General features: G+C 45.8%; 1 protein-coding gene across 6 annotated transcripts in view; it reads right to left on the minus strand.

Annotated features, from left to right (window-relative positions):
- St3gal4 (ST3 beta-galactoside alpha-2,3-sialyltransferase 4) overlaps window positions 1–22,882 on the minus strand; it is a 55,085-nt gene that overhangs the window by 24,612 nt on the left and 7,591 nt on the right. For 4 of the 6 annotated variants that reach the window (XM_045146304.1, XM_045146305.1, XM_045146307.1 and 1 more), the window contains exon 2: window positions 17,198–17,405. The exons of the other annotated variants lie outside the window; for them this stretch is intronic. The gene's annotated coding sequence lies outside the window, so the exon portion shown is untranslated. The remainder of the gene's footprint in view (window positions 1–17,197; window positions 17,406–22,882) is intronic. 6 annotated transcript variants of the gene reach the window in all.

Below are 22,882 nucleotides of genomic sequence, written 5' to 3' on the forward strand. Positions count from 1 at the left end.
ATGTACATCTGGCTTATGTGGGTCCTGGGGAGTCGAACCTAGGTCCTTAGGTTTCTCAGGTAAGCACCTTAATGGCTAAGCCATCTCTTTAGCCCAGGATCCTGTTTTCAGATACAAGGTGCAACCACAAAACTGAGGCTATGTAAAATATAAAAAGAGGGCTGGAGAGATGGCTTAGCAGTTAAGGCACTTGGCTACAAAGCCAAAGGACCCAGGTTCACCTCTCCAGAACCCACGTAAGCCAGATGAACAAGAGGTACATGCATCTGGAATTCATGTAAAGTGGTTAGAGGCCCTGGCATGCCCATTCTCTCTCTACCTGCCTGTTTCTGTATCTCTCTTTCAAATAAATAAAAATAAAAATTTAAATATAAAAAGAGTAAAAATGGTTTTAAAAACACTACCTTGGGCTGGAGAGTTGGCTTAGCAGTTAAGGCACTTTCTGTGAAGCCTAAGGACCCCGGTTCAATTCCTCAGTACCCAAATAAGCCAGATGCACAAGGTGGCACATGTACCTGGAGTTCATTTGTAGTGGCTAGAGTCCCTGGTGTGTGCATTCTCTTTCTCTCCCTCCCTCTCAAATAAATAAATAATTAAAAAAAAAACCACTATCTTTGGGCTGGAGAGATGGCTTAGTGGTTAAGGTACATGCCTGTGAAGCCTAAGGACCCAGGTTCAATTCTCCAGGTCTCACATAAGCCAGATGCACATGGTGGCACATGCATATGGAGTACATTTGCAGTGGCTAGAGGCCTGATGTGCCTCCTCTCTCTCCCTCCCCCCCCCCCCCGTCTCTAATAAATAAATAAATTATTTTTAAAAGCACTATCTTTTACCAGGTATGGTGCCATAAGGCTACAATCTGAGCACTTGGGAAGTGGAAGTAGGAGGATCTACAACTCAAAGTCCTTGGTTACATACAAAGTTAAAGGCCAGTCTAGGCTACATAAGACCTTGTTTCAAAAAAAAATAATAAACAGTGCTGGAGAGATGACTCTGCGGTTAAGGTGCTTGCCTATAATGGCTAACGACAGAGTTCAATTCCCTAGTACCCACATAAAGCCAGATGCACAAAGTGGTGCATGCATCTGGAGTTCCATTCCAGTAGCTAGAGGCCTTGGCTCACTCACACACATGCACACACACACACACATATATACACACACACATTCTCTCTCTTTCCCCTTACAAATAAATACATATTTTTAAAAATCCACACTCACTACCCCCAACAATAAGAATCTGCTGTCTTTTGATGTGCCCATGACCAAAAAGATAAAATGAAGACTGTGATAAAGACTGTGAACTTTTTTTTCATTTTATTTATTTGCAAGCACAGAGAGGGGGTGCGGGGAGAGAGAGAGAGAAGAGAGACAAAGAGAGAATGGGTATGCCAGGGCCTTCCAGCTACTGCAAACTCCAGACACATGTGCCCCTTGTACATCTGCCTTACACGGATCCTGCAGAATTGAACCTGGGTCCTTTGGCTTCACAGGCAAATGGCTTAACCGCTAAGCCATTTCTCCAGCCCCCAAGACTGAACTTTTTACTTGTACAACTGATTATCCATTGAATTGAGAAAGTTCCAGATGACCCCTAGGCATCATTAGAAAAATCCTCAACACACCTTCTCCCCAAAATAAGAATTTTAGTTTGCATGCCCCCATCTGCAAACATACCCCCGGTTTGAGAATAGAAGCTGGGTAGAGGCAGAGGTCAAAGCCAACAGTTTCATGTTTACGTTCTTCTTAGGATAACTGGCAGATCTGGGACTCGCAGCTAGAGCCATATTCCTTTCCTCCTGGCCACAGTTTCCTTCCTACTTCCCAGTCACCAGAAGCTTCCTTACTCCCATATCCGTGTATGTCACATCAGCTTGCTTAATTTCCATTGTGGCAGTTACACCAGATGGTCTCCAGTGTCCACTAGATCTGTCTCTCCAACACCAGCCTAAATGCCTGGTACATGATAGGTAATTGGCACATATCAACATATGGCAAATTATAATTATTTGCTCGTTTAACTGAATAAGTAAAACAATTATGAACAGAAAGTTTCATCAAGTTAGGACATCCCAGGCCCTTCTTTAGCAATGACCTGGGCACACAAGGCTAGAGTAGTCTCACATCAGGAACTGGAAGAGTCAGAAAGGACCACTACTTTTTCTCCCAATGAATGTGACTATTTTTGCAAGAACATCCTTATAACCAGGCACATGTGGCATCTATAGAAGTGGCAGTTGCCACCTTTGACTCAGCTTGACCACAATAGGAGCTGACGTCAGATAGCAAACTCCTGGTGGCTCCAAAAGAGATAGGAGCTTGAGGACACCCTTTTTCTCCTTCTTTCTCACATGTTCCTCAAGACATCCAGCTTGATATACAATGCCAAAACCCAGATACAGAGGGCTCAAAGCACTAACAGCACTTAGAATGGCTACGGACTCCAAAAGACCTAAGGTCAATGCAGCCTTTGTAGTCAGGGCATCTCAGCTTCAGATTCCTCCTCTATAAGAGGGGACCAGAAGCAAATTCTCAGAGGTGCTGCAAGCCTCAGGACACATCTGCTTTGAACCTACAGGTTAAGTACTGGATAGGAACAGAGTCAGTACTTGGCACCTGGAAGGCTTCCCCTGACACACAGCAACCCTTCTTCATTCTAGGTCTCCTCCACTGTGGTAAGGGAGGGCTCCTCAGGCCCAGCCTCTACTCTTTCCCACAAATGCACTTACCTATAGTCTCAGCCTCTGGCTCTGTATCTTTATCCACAAGACTGCAGGTGTCTGGGGAGACAGGAGAGGCACTGCCACCCAGACTCCACCCAGCATTGAACACAGATCCACCCACTGGCCCAGGCTCATTGACACACTGGAGGAGTGAAGTGTGAGGGAGGGGGCAGGAAGGAGATGGGCTGGGAAAGCAGTTCTCACTGTCTCATACAGCACCCAAACAAACTCTTGCCTAATCAAAGCTCCCTCTTGGGCAGCACCCTCTGTCCAAAACAGAGTCTTCACAGTGCTCAAGGTATGGGAAAGGGTCAAAGACAGCAAGTCATAGAAGAGATACATGATGGACCAGTATCAGTAACTTCACAAATCAGAAAGAAACAAACCAGTTAAAAAGGAGACACAATTTGATCCAATGCAAGTGTCCTTGGAGGAATGAGCAGATAAGCAAAATAAGGTATACACCTCTCATGGAGAGCTGGTCAGCAACAAAAAGGAAATTCTGGCACTGGGTACAAAATGAATGAATTCTGAGGACAACATGCCAAGTGAAATAAGGCAGTTAAAGAAAGACAAGTAGGGCTGGAGAGATGGCTTAGTGGTTAAGCACTTGCCTGTGAAGCCTAAGGACCCCGGTTCGAGGCTCCGTTCCCCAGGTCCCATGTTAGCCAGATGCACAAGGGGGCGCATGCATCTGGAGTTCGTTTGCAGAGGCTGGAAGCCCTGGCGCGCCCATTCTCTCTCTCTCCCTCTATCTGTCTTTCTCTCTGTGTCTGTCACTCTCAAATAAATAAATAAATAAAATGTTAAAAAAATTGTTTAAAAAAAAAGAAAGACAAGTACTACATGATTCCATTTATAGAAGGACTCAAAATAGTAAAAATTATAAAGATGAAGCAAAATGGTGGATGGGGCAGAGCATAGGAAAATAAGTTATTTAATGGGAATAAAGTTTAACTGAGTCTTAGATTTTCATGGTAGTGAATATACACTCTGAATGTACTGAATGCCATTGAATTGTGCTCTTAAAATGGTGATGACAGAAAATATGACATTATGATCATGTATTTTATCATAATAAAAGAAATCATTCCTGGGTGTAGTGGTGTACACCTTTAATCCCAACACTTGGAAAGCAGAGGTAGGAGGATCGCTGTGAGTTCAAGGTCACCCTGAGATTACATAATGAATTCCAGGTCAGCTTGGGCTAGAGGGAGACCCTACTTTTCCCACCACTTGCTAAGGCAGAATATACAAGTTCAAGGCCATCCTGGGCTACCAAGTCAGATCCTGTCTCAAGAAAACAAAACTCAGGGGACTGAAAAAAAAAACAAAGGATATGGCAAGTGAGATAACTGAATTAGCAAAATGTTTGCCTTGTAAGCTCCAGTAACAGATAAAAAAATTAACTTTTTAAAACATTTTTGTTCATTATTTATTTATTTAAGAGCGACAGACACAGAAAGAAAGGCAGAGAGAGAGATGGAGAGAGAATGGGCGCACCAGGGCCGCCAGCCACTGGAAACGAACTCCAACACCCCGGCTACCGTGGGTCCTGGAGAATCGAGCCTCAAACCGGTGTCCTTAGGCTTCACAGGCAAGCGCTTAAATGCTAAGCCATCTCTCCAGCCCAAAAATTAACTTTTTATAATAATTATAATTATAGACAGTAAACCATGATTCCTTCCCCCCTTCACAACTCCACTCTCCATCATATCCCCTCCAATCAGTCTCTCTTTTATTTTGATGTTGTCATCATTTTCTCCTATTATGCTGGTCTTGTGTAGGGTAGTGTCAGGCACTGCAAGGTCATGAATATCCAGGCCATTTTGTGTCTGGAAGAGTGCACTGTAAGTCCTACCCTTTTTTTGGCTCTTATATTCTTTCTGCAACCTCTTCCACAATGGACCCTGAGTCTTAGAAGGTGTGATAGACATTTTTCAGTGCTGAGCACTGTCACTTCTTTCTTATCAGCACTTCTGAGTCATCCCAAGGTCACCACCATGGCTTAGTAGCTAGACCACTTGCCTGAAAATCCCAAGGACCCAAGTTTGATTCCCCAGTACCCATGTAAAGCCAGATGCACAAGGTGGCACATGCATCTAGATTTGTTTACAGTGGCTAGATAACCTGGTGTGCCCATTTCCTCTCTCACTCTACTGTCTGTTTCTCCCTCCCTCCCTCCCTCTCTCTCTCGCACATAAATATTTTATCATAAAAAAAAGGGCTGGAGAGATGGCTTAGTGGTTAAGGTGCTTGCCTGCCTAAGGACCCATGTTCAATCTCTCTCCAGATCCCATGTAAACCAGATGCACAAAGGTGATGCAAATGCAAGGTCACATATGTGCACTAGGTGGCACAAGCATCTGGAGTTCAATCCTAGTGGCTGAGGCCCTGGCATGCCAATTCTCTCTCTCTCCCACTCTCTCTAAAATATATATACGAATATATTTTATAAAAGAGATTATGGGATGGGGGAGTTCTGTGGATGAAGCATTTACCACGCAAGTATGAGGACCCGAGTTCAGAATGCCCATGCCCATGCCCATGCCCATGTAAAGCCAGACATAGTAGCACAAGCACCTGCACTCCCAGCAGCGCTCACTGTAAAATGGGAGGCAGCAACAGGAGACTCCCCAGAAGCTCTCGGGCCTGCTACTGTGATATATACAGCAGCAATAACAGAGACCTTGCCTCAAACAACATACTAGGCTGAGGACTGACACCCAAAGTTGTCCTCTGACCTGATCTCCACACACCCGAGTGCACACATACACATGTGCACACACACACATACAGACAGTGTACTTCAGAAACAACACCTTTCTGGATTTTGGCTTCCACACACAGGTACATTCACACACACATCCACACACATATGAATATATATAAACATCATCACACAGGCTAAATAAAAGAAAAAGAATTTTGGGGGGAGGGGATTTTTCGAGATAGGGTATCAGTTTAGCCCAGGCTTGCCTAGAACATCCAGTGATCCTCCTACCTCTGCCTCCTGAGTGTTGGGATTAAAGGTCTTAGACACCACACCCAGATGAGAATAAAGGACACAAAAAAGTAATTCAGAGACTAGACTCAAACACCTAAAACACCTGAAAACATACAGGTGACCAGGAACGCAGATTAAACCCAAAGATCACTTCCTCCCTCCCTTTCTCTGCCTTTGGGAGTACAAATTGATACAAAGTATCCAGTGAGGCTGATACCTTACAACTGGGCAGTTCCATTTCTGTGTCTATCCCAGAGCAACTGTGTCTTTCACACAAATACCCACTGAAGGCTGCTGACTTAGCAATGGTTACAATAACAAACTATGGAAAAAAGTAGAGAGATGGCTAAATAAACTGTGGTATAGTCACACAACTGAAAACTATTTAAACTAAAGAAATTAATACATGTGAATCCATTTGGATAAACCTAAAATATGATTTTTTAATATTTTTATTTATTTGCAAGGAAGGAGAGGGAGAGAGGAACAGAAGGCAGGAGGGAGAAAGGGCATACCAGGGCCTCCTGCCACTGCAAATGAACTCCAGACACATGTACCACTTTGTACATCTAGCTTTACATGGTAACTAGGGAGTTGAACTCAGGCTGTCAGCTTTGCAAGTAAATGCCTTAACTGCTAAACCATCTCCCCATCCTCTGATGTTAAATATTTAAGAGTTACTTGCCTGTGAAGCCTAAGGACCCAGATTCAATTCTCCAGATCTCACATAATCCAAATGCACAAGGTGGTGCATGCATCTAGAGTTCACTTGCAGTGGCTAGAGATCCTGGCAGGTTCATTCTCTGTCTCTCATAAATAAAGATAAAATATGAATTAAAAACACCATTACATGTATATTATGTGAACTGTATGTGTAATAAAAGAATAAGCTGGTTGTGGTTATGCATGCCATTAGGAAATTGTTGAAGAGGCAGAGGCAGAAGAATCAGGAGTTTGAGGTCAGCCTGAGCTACATATTTAAGTAGAACCAGCATGGTGGCACACGCCTTTAATCCCAGCACTAGGGAGGCACAGGTAGGAGGATCACAGTGAGTTTGAGGCCACCCTGAGACTACATAGTGAACTCCAGGTGCCTGGGCTAGAGTGAGACCCTACTTCAAAAAACCACAAAAAAATAAAATAAAATAAAACATAGAAGTATATCCAACTTTCAGTGAAAATTATATTCTAGAAATATGGGAATTGATTGTTGGAATGAATCTTTAGCTTCATGCTTGTAAAGTCTTCCTCCTTCCCTTTTATTTTGTCCAGTCCTGGGCATCAAACCCAGGATATGTATGCACGTTAGTAGGGAAGTACTCAAGCACTCTACCACTGAACTACACCCCACACTTTTCTTCTTCCTCTATCCCTCTGTTCTTCCCTCCCTTCCTTCTTTTCTTGAAATAGGAAGTCATGTACTCCATGTTGTTCTCAACCTCCCAACTGCTGGCATTAAACATGTACCACCACATCTAGTATTATTTGGTACTGAGGTTTGAACCCATGGCTTTGTATATAGGAGGCAAACACTCTACTTCATGTAACTTAAAAAGAAAAAAAAAAAAGCTGGGCGTGGTGTTGCACACCTTTAATCCCAGCACTCGGGAGGCAGAGGTAGAAGGATCACCATGAGTTCAAGGCCACCCTGAGACTACATAGTTAATTCCAGGTCAGCCTGGACCAGAGTGAGACCTTACCTCGCTCGAAAAACCAAAAAAAAAAAAAAAAAAGGAAAAAAGCAAATTCAAAAGTAGAACAATGAAGTGTGAGGGTGCCAGCCAGAGGGAAAGCAAGGACATCCCAGAACTTCTTGTAACAGCAAAAGGTGGAAACAATCTATCCACAGGAAGACCTGCTTAAATGCGTAACAATCACAATGAGACACTATGCAGCTGAGAGAAAGAGATCTAACTTTAATGAATGGAATTAGACTTCTTTGGGCTGGAGGGATGGCTAGGCAGTTAAAACGTTTGCCTGCAAAGCCAAAGGACCCAGATCCGATTCCCCAGGACCCACATTAGCCAGATGCATAAGGGGGCGCACACGTCTGGAGTTCATTTGCAGTGGCTGGAATACCTGGTGTGCCCATTCTCTCTCTCTCTGTGTGTGTGTGTGTGTGTCTCCTTCTTTCTCTGTCAAACAACACTTTTTAATTAATTAATTTATTTATTTATTTATTTATTTGAGAGTGACAGACACAGAGAGAAAGACAGATAGAGGGAGAGAGAGAGAGAGAATGGGCGTGCCAGGGCTTCCAGCCTCTGCAAACGAACTCCAGACGCGTGCGCCCCCTTGTGCATCTGGCTAACATGGGACCTGGGGAACGGAGCCTCGAACCGGGGTCCTTAGGCCTCACAGGCAAGCACTTAACCGCTAAGCCATCTCTCCAGCCCAAATAAACAATTTTTAAAAAAAGAATTAGACTTCTTTTAAGTGGTCCATGAAGCCCAGTATTCAATTCTGAGAAGTGGGTGCAAGTGATAAAGTGCTTGCCACACAAGCATGAGGACCAGAGGTCAGATCCCCAGCATCCATGTAAACACTGACAGGAGTGGTACATGGCTGTAATCCTGGTGCTGGGGCGGTGGAGACAGGAGGATTCCTAGTGCTTACTGGCTAGCTAGTCTAGCAGAATGAGTAAACTCAGAGGCTTTATCTAAAACAAAATAAGGTGGACAACACTTGGAGGAAACATCTGACTTCAACTTCCACTCAACACACACCACCACCATCCCCCCCGCACACACATGCACAAATGTAGAAAAGTGACAAGAATATATAGTTTACTATAAAGAAATATAAATGAAGCCAGGAGTGGTAGCACACACCTTTAATCGCAGCATTTGGGAGGCAGAGGTAGGAGGATCATCATTGAATCGAAGGCCACCCTGAGACTACAGAGTGAATTCCAGGTCATACTGAACTAGAGTGAAACCCTACCTCAAAAAGCAAAACAAAAAGAAAAACAGAAATATAAATGAAACATATGAAAGGATGCTCATCCACATGTAAAAAAAAAAAAAAAAAAAATCCCACCCTGGGACTGGGGGTGAAGCTCAGGGTTACAGAACGCCTGTTAAGAGTTAAAGCCCCAGCATTGGGGAAAGCAACATTCCAGGTGGTTGGGACACTGGCCTTTCACTGATCCTAACAGCAAACACAGGAGGTCTGAAATGTGCAATGTTAGAGGGTATGGGGGATAAGAGCCCCTCACAGATACATGGTGGAAGTCAGCTTTGTGGGTGGGGATTGAACAGTATCTGTCAACAGCCCATACCTCTGGGAATCCATTGCCAGTTTACCCTATGTTTACCTATGGAGACGTCAATGTTTTCACAGGGACTTGTCGATCAAGATTCTCGACAAAGCACCTATGTTTATAGAGACAAGGTCTCACTACATTGCCCATACTGGCCTCAAATTCCTCTGCTAACCACCCCTCTTCCTCATTCTTCCCAGTGACTGGGACTATAAGTACATGCCATAGCAAGGACATCGCAGTACTTCTTGTAATAGCAAAAGGTGGAAACAATGTGATCATCCACAGGAAGAACAGTTTAAATGCATAACAGGCCCTAATATAAACCACTATGCAGAGAGAAAAAGGTCTAACTCTAATGCACAGAATTAGATTTCTTTTAAGTGATCCATGAAGCCCAGTATTCAATTCTAAGAAGCAGGTGGGGAACAATGTTCTGTGTATCTCCAAAAGCATTTTTAATAAAACATTATATGCATGCATCCATTTTATGTATATGGATAATTTACTCAGAAGGAAGCAGGAAAAATGAAGATGCTGACTCAGAGTTTGGAATGATAGAGGTATTTTTAGGATTTATGTTTACATATTTTGGACTATAGGCTTAAGGCACCATGTCCAGCAGAGATTTTATTGTGTGTGTGTGTGTGTGTGTGTGTGTGTGTGTGTGTGTGTGTGTGTTGTTCAGGGTCTCATGTATCCCAAGCTGTCCTCAAACTCAGTAAACAGCTGGGTAGAGCCTCTAACTCCTAAGTACTGAGATTATTAATATGTGCTAACATGCCTAACTCTCATATATCCTTTTGGCTATTCAACTTTTTTTTGTTTGTTTTTTGAGGTAGGGTCTCACTTTAGCCCAGGCTAACCTGGAATTCACTCTATTTTCAGGGTGGCCTCAAACTCACAGTGCTCCTCCTACATCTGCCTCCTAAGTGTTGGGATTAAAGGCATAAGCCACCATGCCCGGCTTGTTAACTTTTTAAAACTATTGAGTACATAGCCAGGCGTGCTGGCGCACACCTTTAATCCCAGCACTTTGGAGGCAGAAGTAGGAGGATTGTCTTCAGTTCAAGGCCACCCTGAGACTACATAGTGAATTCCAGGTCAGCTTGGACTACAGTGAAACTTTAACTTAAAAAAAAAAAAAAAAAAAAAAAAACTTGTTAGAAAAGAAAAACAATTTGGAGAATAAGTATTGAAGTACCACACTTAGACCTGAGTTTCATCTTTCATCAGCTATTGAATGTGGCCAGGCTACCTCCAAGACTTGGGTTTTCTGCTGGCTGAACGAGAATAAAAACACAGCTCTATCTGCTCAGGTGGTTGGATGTGACAAAGAACAGAGGCTGTAAAAATCACTGTTGAAGTGGACACTGCAAGCCTTAAATTTGGCCAGCCAGGCCAAATGAGCCAATGGCTGCAATAGTTGTATGTCTGTTATGGGGGAAGCCAACTGTTCTCTAATTGGACTGGAGGCCCACTCCAAGGGAGGGAATACATCCCTGATACTGAAAACTTAAAAGAGGGTTAGTCATGAGCCCTAGGGGTGTAACATATGCTGGTGTCTGGCTAAATGTATATACTATGCTCACCAAACCGCCTAGTAAGCACTTCTCTTAATGGTCATACCCATATATATTTTCTTATTTTTATTTATTTGACAGAGAAAGAGAGAGAAAGACAGAATGGGCATGCCAGGGCCGCTAGCCCCTGCAAACAAACTCCAGATGCATGTGCCCCCTTGCGCATCTGGCTAACGTGGGTCCTGGGGAATTGAACCTGGGTCCTTTGGCTTTGCAGGCAAATGCCTTAACCGCTAAGCTATCCCTCCAGCCTTCATACCCATATAGTAATGCTACTCTCACTTTTGGTTAGAGAAGCTTCTCTTTTCAGATGGCAATGACCTTGGGATGACTCAGAAAGCATCACAGAGGAGTGCTCAGCACTGAAATATCTCTATCACACCTTCCAAGGCTCAGGATCCATTGCAGAAAAGGTGGCGAAAAGATTGTTAAGAGCCAAAAGAAGGGTAGGACTCCTTACAACATGCTCCTCCAGACACAAAATGGCCTGGATATCCATGACCTCACAGTGCCTGACACTACCTACATAAGACCATCATAGTAGGAGGAAAAGATCATGACATCAAAATAAAAGAGACTGAGGAGGGGGCATATGATGGAGAGTGGAGTTACAAAGAGGAAAGTGGAGAAAGGGAGGGAATTACCATGGGCTACTGTCTATAATTATGGAAGTTTTCAATTAAAAAAAAACAAAAAAAATCACTGTTGAGGTGGAAGCAGCTGATCTTAGACCAAAGAGCATGCATGTAGTTCTTGCCTTTCTCACAGAAGTTCCATGCTTGTTTCCCCTTTGTGTCCTCCACCAAAGACCAGGTCACAGAATACATGTTGGGCACACTCAGTCTGGTAAGGATGACAAGTAAGGCAGAAGTCCAGCCCTCTCTCTGGTGGACAAGCCATATGACCTGGTACAGAGCTGTGTCCAGATGGAGGAGTCAGTTCTAATGTATATGAAAGATCTGTATGGGTTAGCAACAACAGTGGCTGCAGTGTCCTCTGCAAAGACCTGGGTGTGCAACTGGCCAGGAGTTTGCCAGAGTTCCTCTACAGCAGCTAGTAGGGTCACCCATCTGTTTATCATTCTGGGTCACTTCACCATGTTCACAAGGACAACCCTTTCTTCAGCAGGGATGTCTCCAATGAACAAACTCCTGCTGCCTGTTTACAGCTCTGCTAACTCTGATTCTAGGGCAGATGGCAAAAGCTCTCATTGAAATCACCAAGGTGGATCTCTGCTTCTCAAACAGGCTGGTCCAGAATAACAATCCTATCCCAATGCAGACAGTGGATCCTGAGGCTCTAGGGACACACTGAGACTGGGCATAGAGCAGAAAGAAACAGAAGCCAGCTCAGTATATGGGCTCGCTATCTGCATGGCACTGACTTAGATGCCACCAGGAGCAGGAAACAGGAAGACAGGTCCACACTCGTGGAGTTCATTCCTAGGTGGGGACAGACACATGACAAACACTTCAATAATGAAGGTACCGTAACAGTGACACACTGTGAAGCCACTGACCCAGGTCAATGGGGCAGAGAGTGACTGGGCAGCTCTTTTGCAATAAAGTAATAACCAACTCTCTGATGATCTAGCTTTGACCTGAGAGCTACAGAAGATTCCAGACTAAAAGAAACACAAAGACCCTTTGCTTGTCAGATGTTAGGAACAGAAACAAGGCCAATGTGTTTATAGATGGTCAGCAAAGACCCAGCATTCTATTAAGGACTCCTTGAGCAATGGGTGGTATAGGATGCTAAAGGCCACCCCAAGAAGCATGAACTATTCCAGAACTCATAACAGAAAAATCACTTGAGGGTGTTAGTAGAGAAGTGACACCATTGGATTTTTTTCTCATTCTAGCCCAAGCTGACCTGGAATTCACTATATAGTCTCCGGGTGGCCTTGAACTCATGGCAATCCTCCTGCCTCCAGAGTGCAGGAGGGGGGAGATAAAGGCATGCAACACTACTCCTGGCTGCACTAGATTAATTTTTAAAAGATTCCTGGGGCAGTTCTACAGCTACTGTGCATAATCTCATTTAATTTTTAAACCACTTTATGTGGTCTTACTCTTTTATTTTTATTTACAGATGAAGAGTGTAGGTTTCCTCCTGCCTGGGATCAGGACCTCATAAGAGTGTATACACACATACCCAAGAACTCAGTTAAGCCTGGCCAACTTACACATCCTGTTTGGTGGGAGAGAAGGCAAGGGTGGCACTGAGGAAATTGTTCCAAGGGCAGCACTTCAAGAGTTGAGAGTCAATGCCCAGACCTCCAAGCTGGTCCCACTTGATCTAACTGGTCAGCTGTCTTGGCCAGGCCTCTCAGCCAGGCTGGAAATGTTCCCCTCTCTATCACAGCATGAGCTCTCCAATGCTTCTTCTGCAACATGAGATGGCCCTTTCCAGTCCAGACATGCACACCTGACTATAATAAGACTATGTCCTTCAAAAGCCTCATGAGTCAAAATCATCACAAATTCTAAAATAAACTAAAAACCCCAACCTACACCTAAACTTCCTATTCTAGCTTTGTACCCCAGTCTGTTGTTAGATAGGTATGGCATGGCTAACAGGCTGCAGTTCCCTATTTCTACCCAGCATCTCAAGATGGTCATCCTGTATATTGCTAGCCTGCTAAAGGGAACATTCAAAATTCCAAGTTAGTTTCTAGAGATTGTGTATTGTTCTTATGTGATCTGGAAAGTTTTAAAAAATCCTAAATCAAACCATCGTAAACTGGGGACTATCTGTACTCCAAATGTCCCAAAACAGGGACAGGGTGGGGAAATATTCAGTCCTGAGATCCACACAGAGGTGATTAGAGTTCTAGTTTGTGTCATGGTGAAAATTCATGCTCACTGCCGGCTGTCAACTCTATTTGAGGATTAGTAGGAGCACTTTTTTGGGGGGTGGGAGTTTCAAGGTAGGGTATCGCTCTAGCCCAGGCTGCACTAGAATACACTCTGAAGCTCCAGGCTGGCCTCAAACTCACAGCATCCTCCTACCTCAGCCTCCAGAGTAGAGTGCTGGGATTAAAGGTAATGTACCACCATGCCTGGCTCAAGATCAGGTTTTTGGGTTTTTTGTTTTTTTTTTTTTTTTTGTCAGAAACCTCCTCCCTTACTCCTGGTCACTTCTACAGGACTCCACAGAATATCCAGTCAGCTCAGCTCTAAAAGGACAAATGGTTCATGCTAGCAATTCGGGAACAAGGGCATTTCTGGATGTAAAAAGAGAAGGGTCAGCTCCTGAATTCCTAGGAAGAGCCCAACAGAGTTAAAAAGGAGCTGACTATGTGGAAGCGTGCAAAGCTGGGCTGAAGAGGAGTGGGGTGCCCGTGGGGGCCAGCCCCTCCCTTCCTGCATCAGCTAGTCCCAAGGGAAGGGAAGAAATGGGAAGAGCTCCTCTCCAGATAGTCTCATAGCAGTAAGACACATACGGAAGCCAGCTGTGCACAGGTATGCACGCACGTACAACACAGTGCAGTGACAGCAGACATTGAGGGCAGGGGAAGGGCAGCTAGTGTTCTAGGAACTTCTGGAAAAGAACCTACAATCTCAGAGCAACAGACCTTCTGAGTGGATAAGCAGGCTCACACTCACTCAGGTTAACAGAGATAAACCAGGGCTGTCTCTTGCCTACTTCGCCCGTTGGAGGAGACAGAGATCACTCTAAGCACCCACAGTTCTATCAAACCCCCAAGCCAAGGGGTACAGGTAATCCCTTCCACAGCCAAACCTGCTGTGTCCCAGTAACACCCATTGCTCAGGCCAGCCACAGCGACAGCCCGCACATACTTCTCCATGCACATTGTTCACTACTCTGAATGCACAGGAGCACAGTGGCCCCTGACACACATCCTTGTGTCCACACACACATCTCTCATTTCCTCTCCCTTCCCTGCCACCCTTACTCCCACAACATACAGCTTCTGGGGCCTGCTGGGCACCCTCAACAAGGGTGCTGTCATCGCCCATGCTTCAGTGGTGGTGGTGGTGTGCAGCCCGCTGACTCCTTCAACTTTAGCTTGGCTCCTGCTGGTTGTTTGCTTGGTTGCAGGTCCCTGGAGCTATCAGCCAGGAGCTCAGTGCTTCAAGAGGGAGTGGCTAAGCCTGCCCTCTGGGGACTTCTGAAAATTCAGTACAGGGAAGCCCTGAGTCCCCTGGCCTCCATAAGGCAGCTTACAGGGGGAAAGATGACCTCCTGCCACCCCAAAAGCACTGGGAGGGGAGGGGCCACAGGAGTGCAACAGGGAGAACAGTACAGAGTTCAGGGCAAAGGCCCCAGAAAGGCTCTCCAGCCACACTGATAACCCCCAGGAGGATTCCGGGGCAGCTGGTGGCCACAGCGCCCCCACACAGCCAAGCCTGCTACTCAGTGGAGGGCTCTCCCTGGTCGGCCGCCCATGGTCCATCCCTCCAGGCCCCTGAGCATCAGATACAGAAACTCCTAAGTCCTCCCCAGATGCCCCTCACCTCACCTCACTTCACAGCCCTGTGGGCACAAGCCCAAGGCTTCAGCAGTTTCACGATCATCCTAGCACCCAGACCTGGGGAAGGCAGTACAAGTGCAACATTCCAGCTAGTCTGAGCCTGGGGACTGCAAATTCCAGAGTTCAGGGTGGTTCAGCAGGTTTGGGCTAGGCTCCACACTCCCTTCCACAAAACCGGAGGCCCAGGGTCCTACAGAATACTTCTGGGCAAAGACCCCTAAATTAACTGTGGTGGTGTCATAAGTCAGGATAGGTATCCATACCCATACCCAAGATAACCTGGCACCTAGGCCACAGCTCTCCTCCCAGCCCTTTAGAAACCATGCTTGGGGCTGGAGAGATGACTTAGAGGTTAAGGTGCTTGCCCACAAAGCCAAACGGCCTTAGTTCTATTCCCCAGGACCCACGTAAGCCAGATGCTCAAGGTGGAACATGCGTCTGGAGTTCATTTGCAGTGGCTAGAGGTCCTGGTGGGCTCATTCTCCCCTCCCTCTCTCAAATAATAAATAAAAAAATAATTTTTTTATTTAGAAACCATGCTTATCTACAAGCTGGCACAGGATGGCCCATCCACCCACTGTAATAGCTGTCCTAGAGAAAACGACGTTTGGCACCACAAAATAAATCAAAGAAGCAGACAAAGAGCAGACCCTGAGAATGAGTCCCGCACAGGGACCCCAGCTCCCTTGGAAGCTGAAGAGGCCAGTGATCCCACCAACACACATGGCTTCTTGTGGGCATCTGCTTCCTCCTGCAGGAGGGGGTAAAGTGATCAGACCTTACCCCAAGACATACCCAACCCTGGCCAGCTCAACTGGCCTTGCTGTGATGTCAGCGCAGCTGTTCCTGAAAGAAGGCATCTTGTTCCAACTCAATTTAGAAAGCTGTGGGAATAGGGTCGAGAACATTGGGGCAGGAATACAGGGAACAGACCTGCAGGCCAGCTGACTGAGGTAGGAAGTGGCCTTGGGGTACAGGAAAGAGTTGCCACTTAAGCATTGCAAAAGGAAGTAGCCAGAGGGTTCCAGATACAGGGCTGGCTTAGGACAAGAGAACAGAAGCTCAAGGACAAAGGAAAAAGTTACTCCCTTTTCACTAGAATCTGTTCAGTTAAAGGTAGGGCCAAGGGCCAGCCTTTCTTGATACCAGCCCCAAACCCTACCTGGCTTCACTCCTAGACAGGTCCCACAGCCCTCTCTTTAGCTGATGCAGGCTGGCAGCATGGACAGGCAGGGCTCTGGACCTATAACCCATCCCCTTCCCACCCCAGGAGGCAGGAAGAGAACAGTGGAGTCAAAACCAACCCTCTTTCCCCCCTCTTCCTCTCAGTGGTCTCTCAACAGCTCCTGCTCCCCCAGCCCTATTCTGGTGTGACCTGGTCTCCATCTCCACCTCCTCTTGTTCTCCCCAGCCCCCACCCCATTACATAAGGGACCTGAGAACACACAGAGGGAGCTTTGTTGTCAAACCAAATCCATACGGAGCTGGAAGCGGCCAACGCAGCTGTTCCCCATTCCCTCCGCCTTGGCAGGGTTGAGACTCTGGGCAGGAAGCCCCTACACGCCTCCATTTAGGAAGACCGGGGACAAACACTGGTCCCAGGGCCCGGGGCAGCTGAATGGGTGGCCAGGGATCATTCACTACCGCATGGGACCACAGCAAAGAACCAGCTGGCCCCTTACAGAGAACAAAGCCACAGAGCAAAGTCAGGGTCACAAAAGACCACAGAGAGGCAACCTCTGGGTCAGGAGCAGGCAACATAGTGCCAGGCCCCAAGGGAAAAAGGTGTAGACCTTCCCAAGTCCACCCTGTGTTCTGCCCCCACACACATGCATACCTATAAACTCTCTCTTGTATACAGTAACCCATGAATACACCCATCCACAAGTTTACAAGCACACATATACACACAAAAACATGCACCAACCCCAGTATAATAGGTGTGATCCCTGGCAGGAGCTAGGCAGAAATTTGCTCTCTGCTCCAGCCAGCCACTACTAGACTAGAAAATGCCCCCTGAGAAAGAGTGAGAGCTCTAGAGAGCTGAGGGTAGAGGCCAGGAAAACTGTTTACCAGCTCCTCTTTGGAGACCATTGGCTATAGAAGAACAAGTCTCACCTACCTGCCCAAGATGTCCAAGGAGATGGGTGAAGGCCCAGGAGATGGCACTGATGATCAAAGGGCTACATACTGTGGACAGTCATTATCTATTATCCATCCAACTGTGGGAAGGGTCATTTTCACTCTAAAATATGGGAGCTGCTGGCATCTGGGTCTCTCACTGGTTCACAATGAAGGCTCTCCTGAGGATCCCTGAGGACTCCTGAATGCTGGGAGTGAGAGCAAAGGGACAAAGGAAGAAGAATAAGAACAGGCAGAACAAGGGATGAGCGAGAAGGCAGAGATATCTCAAGAGGCAGGGAAGGAAGGTAAAAAGGATTTTAAAAACAGAGATGATAGGGCTGCAGGGACGGCTTAGCAGTTAAGGTGTTTGCTTGCAAAGCCAAAGAACACAAGTTTGATTCCCCAGGACTCATGCTAGCCAGATGCACAAGGTGGCGCATGCACCTGGAGTTCGTTTGCAGTGGCTAAAGGCCCTGTTACATCCATTCTCTTTCTTTCTTTCAAATAAATAAAAAGAAAAGATAGCCCGTGGTAGTGGTGCACACCTTTAATCCCACTTGGAAGGCAGAGGTAGGAGAATCGCCCTAAATTCACCCTGAGACTACATAGTGAATTACAGGTGAGCTTGGGCTAGAGCAAGACCCTACCTCAAAAGAGAGAGAGAGAAGATAAAGCCTGGTATGGGGGTGCACACTTTTAATCCCAGCACTTGGGAGGCAGAGGCCAGCCTGGGACTACACAGTAACTTCCAGGACAGCCTGGGCTAGAGCAAGACTCTATCTTGAAAAACCAAAATAAAAAAAGAGAGAGATTAATGGAGGTAGAAAGGCCTAAGTGAGGTCAGGAGAAGAGATTAAGTAAAGGAAAGGTGGGGAAAGGGCTAATCAAAATCTAAGAGCGCATTAATAAGTCACATGAAAGCCTACTTTTTTGGACAATGGCACACCCAGAAGCCACAGATTGTTAATAGAAAATTTTCAGTGCCAGGGATGGGATACCTTCCAGTGAGTTGTTGGCCAGGGAGGTCCCTGATGCCCCTATCACATTGCAGGCCATTGCTGAGACTCTTGATTTCCTACCAGGAATAGATGGTAAGACCCTTTTGCTGAAGACTCCACATACTTGGGTTGCAAGGTCACTGGGAAATCCTGCTGGAGGGGAGCTGAAAACTTCCTCTGTGTAGACCAGCTGACAGAAAGCTGGAAAAAGCTGGAACTGTATGCAGTTCAATGGAAGAGAAAAATCACCAATGGAAATAGTCAACAGTGGACATTGCAAGCCTTAAATTTGGCCAGCCAGGACAAATGAGCCAACAGGTGCAAAAGCAGCATGTCTGTTATGGAAGAAACCAACCACTCTCTAATTGGACTACAGGTCTGCTTCACAGGAGGGAATACCTGCCTGATACTGAAAGACTATGACAGGAGTAGTTGTGAGCCCTAGGGGTGTAATGTCTGATACTGTCTGACTAAATGTATATACTATGTTCACCAAACTGCCCAATAAGCACTTCTATTAATGTTGACATTCATATTAATGCTACTCTCATTTTGGTTAGAGAAGCTTCTCTTTTCAGATGGCAGTGACCAGTGACTCAGAAGGTACCATGGTGCTGAGAAGAAGTGACAGAGGAGTGCTCAGCCCTGTAATATCTCTATCACACCTTCCAAGGCTCAGGGTCCATTGCCAAAGAGGTGGTGGAAAGAATGTATGAGCCAAAGGAGGGGTAGGACTCCTTACAACATGCTCCTCCAGACACAAAATGGCCTGGATATCCATGACCTTGCAGTGCCTGACACAACCTACACAAGATCATCATAACAGGAAGAAAGATCATGACATCAAAATAAGAGACAGACTGATTGAGAGGGGAAAGGGATATGGTGGAGACTCAAAGGGGAAAGTGGGGGAAGAGAGGGAATTACCATAGGTTATCATCTATAATTATGGAAGTTGTCAATAAAAAAAAAATTTTTTTTAAGCGAGAGATCATAGAGCCAAAGGGGAGTCCAGAAGAAGGGGCAATAAATGTAGAGAGAAGGGCCCAGATTCATAACAGGACAGTTCCCCCACTTCAGCAACACACCCTCTCAGCCCTTACTCTCAGCTGGACACAGCCAGTCCAATCTAATCCAGGGCATTCAGTATTTCCAGTCCACTCAGTCCTAGAGACCCAAGTAAGGTTAGCTTTAACAACTAAGGGTCTATAAATCAGATAAGATGAGTAAGAAAGGCATGAAGTAGCTCAGGAGTGAGAGTACCAGGGTTACTCCTGAGGCTTAACCCAACCAGGCAGTACTCTGTCTAGTCCTTCCCTGCCCAGGGAGAGAGATGCTCTGTGACCTACAAGTGACTTCTGAGCCCACATTCTATCATTTACTAAAAGAAATGCTTATAGAGCAAGTTCCTGGGTACCAGCTAGGTGCTAAGTGCTGGGAGACAATGATAACAATGTCAATGGTCCAGTTCTACCATCTAGCAATTTGACAATGATGAATACTCATGAGGTTTCCCATTTACCTCACTTGTGCATCACAATCCCTTTGGTGGGGCTGACATGATTAATTGTACCTGAATAAACAGAGGTGCTGATTTAGGATCAATTTAGACCAAGACTTGCCTGTGCTTACATGGCTGGACAGAAGACATGCCCAGCTTCCTCCCGGTCACCCCCTGGATCAAAGAGCAGCCAGTCTCCAGAAGTCACTGCCACTCTAGAATAATTGTAGGCTGCTCAGCATTTATAGAGTCCAAGTTTTCAAACAATGAATGCTATCTGAGACTATCTCATTAAGAAGTGTTAATTTCATAGAGATGTAAACAAAGCCCACAAAGACAGGCTGCATGCTCTTCTGAAGTCAGAAAAGGGAAGTGCTGAGAGCACAACTTGTCTCCAGTGACACCACTTCCTGGCTCCACATCTGTCCTCCAGATGCCCTAACCTTGGGCCACCTGCCTTTGATTCAACCTGCACTGAGGTCTGCTCTGAGCTCAAGCTCAAATCTCCTCCCGATCACAATGTGTGCAGAGGGGAAAATACAGAGAGTCAGGAAGCCTTGACAGAACAGAGGCTCAAGGTGACGTAAAGGACACTGACAACTTAGGAAGGTTATTACCAAAGATATCCTAGCCATGTGTGTGGGGTGGGTCAGGAGATGAGAATATGTATAGTATGGTACTGGGAAAAGGAGCACACTCTTATTAGAGCTACATAAGGACTGGGGGGGGGGGCGGACTTAAACCCCAAGAAATCCTCAATTCTAGTTCCAGTAGCGTTTAAGTAGAAACCCAGTATGTAGCAACAAGGGTGAGGCCCTTACTCCACTGAGAGGGCACCACTTTAAGAGTACCTTTCTTGGGTTTCAAATAACATGAACTTGACATAAAAACAGGAAATTCTGTGCAGGGATCTGAAAGTTACTAAAAAACGGTAGCAGGTAAAGAAGTGTGACTGGGCTAAACTTAAGGTGGGGCAGCTCAAGGACAGCATCATGCCTGGCCTCCTGCTGGCCTCTGGCATGCATGAACATAGCACCTAGTGCCCCCATGTGGTGGCACATTCTGAGACCCGGCTGACAAATGGCTCTCCTAGCAAAAGGGATGTTCTTATTCCTTTGCTCTCGGGTAAGGAGAAAGCAGGACCAGGAGGTGTACAGACAAAGTTAGAAAACCTGAACTACATTTGACAGTCATTCCTCAAAGCATTTATTATTTGCTAGTCATCATTAAAGGCATTAATTATATAGCATATACCAGTGAGGGCTGGGGAGATGATGGCTCCATGGTTAAGGGCACTTGCATGCAAAAAGCCTGCTGTCCTGAGTGCAAGTCCCCAGTACCTACATAAAGCCAGACATAAAAAAAAGAGGCACATGTGTCTGGTGTTTGTTTGCAACAACTAGAGACCCTAACATGTACATTTGTGCAAACAAATATTTTAGAAAGAAAGAAAGAATAGAGTTGGGGAGATGGCTCAGCAGTAAAGGCTCTGGCTTGCAAAAGTCTGCTGTCCCAGGTTTAATCCCCAGTCCACATAAAGCCTGATGCACAAAGTGGCACATGTATCTGGAATTCATTTGCAGCAGCAAGAAGCCCTGGAACACCCATTCATGCTCTCTTGGTGTCCAAATAATTTAAAAAAGAAAAGAAGGAAAGGAAAGAACAAGGCTGGAGAGATGGCTTAGCAGTTAAGACACTTGTCTGTGAAGCCTAAAGACCCAAGTTCGATTCCCCAGATCCCACATAAGCCAGATGCACATGGTGGCCCATGCATCTGGAGTTCGTTTGTAGTGGCTAGAGGCCCTGGTGCACCCATTCTCACTCTGTCTCTCTCACTGGTAAATAAATAAATAAAAATTAAGCCAGGTATGATGGCACATGCCTTTACTCCTACCCTTGGGAGGCAGAGGTAGGAGAATCACTGTGAAGTTTGAGGCCACCCTGAGACTACTGAGAATGCCAGGTCAGCTTGGGCTAGAGCAAGACCCTACCTCAAAAAAACAAAAATAAACCAGGCATGGTGGCGCACGCCTCTAATCCCAGCATTTGGGAGGCAGAGGTAGGAGGATTGCCATGAGTTCGAGTCCACCCTGAGACTCCATAGTGAATTCCAGGTCAGTCTGAGCTAGAGTGAGAACCTACCTCGAAAAAACAAAATACAAAGCCGGGCTTGGTGGCGCACGCCTTTAATCCCAGCACTTGGGAGGCAGAGGTAGGAGGATTACTGTGAGTTCAAGGCCACCCTGAGACTACATAGAGAATTCCAGGTCAGCCTGAGCCAAAGTGAGACCCTACCTCGTAAAACCAAAAAAAAAAAAAAAAAAAAAAAGAAAGAAAGAATAAACAAAATACAAACAAGCAAACAAGCAACCCAAAAACACAAAAATAAATAAATAAAATTTTAAAAAGGAAATATAGTAGTGAGCAAGACAGACAAGTTCCTGAAGCTTACATGAAAGCACTCAAATCTGGAGAAGGTTGGGCATATAGCTCAGTCAGTAAAGTATTAGCCTCACAAACATGAGGATCTGAGTTAGAATGTCAATACACACATAAAAATGCTGGGCATGGTGGTATAGACCTTTAATCCCAGCACTGAGGAAGAGGACACCAGCAATGGCCTATACAGATCGAAGGCGCATTAGTCAAGCTAATCAGTGAGTTCCAGGCCCATTAATGAGAAACCCTGACTCAAATAAAGGAGGGCGTAGAGATGGCTTAGCGGTTAAGCGCTTGCCTGTGAAGCCTAAGGACCCAGGTTCGAGCCTCGATTCCCCAGGACCCAAGTTAGCCAGATGCACAAGGGGGCACACACGTCTGGAGTTCATTTGCAGAGGCTGGAGGCCCTGGCACGCCCATTCTCTCTCTTTCTCTCTCTCTGCCTCTTTGTCTGTTGCTCTCAAATAAGTAAATAAAAATAAACCAAAAATTAAAAAAAAGAGGGCGTGTTCCTGAAGAACATCAAGGCTGTCTGCTGGCGTTCACATGTGTGCACACACACACACGTGCGGACATGTATACATAAATGTGCACAGTGTCCAGATCCACTTCACACCACAAACATGCCTCACCTGAAGTCTGCCTGTCTTTGTGTGCTCCTTGTTTCTCTCAATGTCACTGGTAAGTCTCAATGGCCTTCAAAGATCATTACAGAGGCTGGGCATGATAGGAGGATCACCATGAG

The sequence above is a fragment of the Jaculus jaculus genome, chromosome 3 (assembly GCF_020740685.1).
Source record: "Jaculus jaculus isolate mJacJac1 chromosome 3, mJacJac1.mat.Y.cur, whole genome shotgun sequence".
NCBI lineage: Eukaryota > Metazoa > Chordata > Mammalia > Rodentia > Dipodidae > Jaculus > Jaculus jaculus.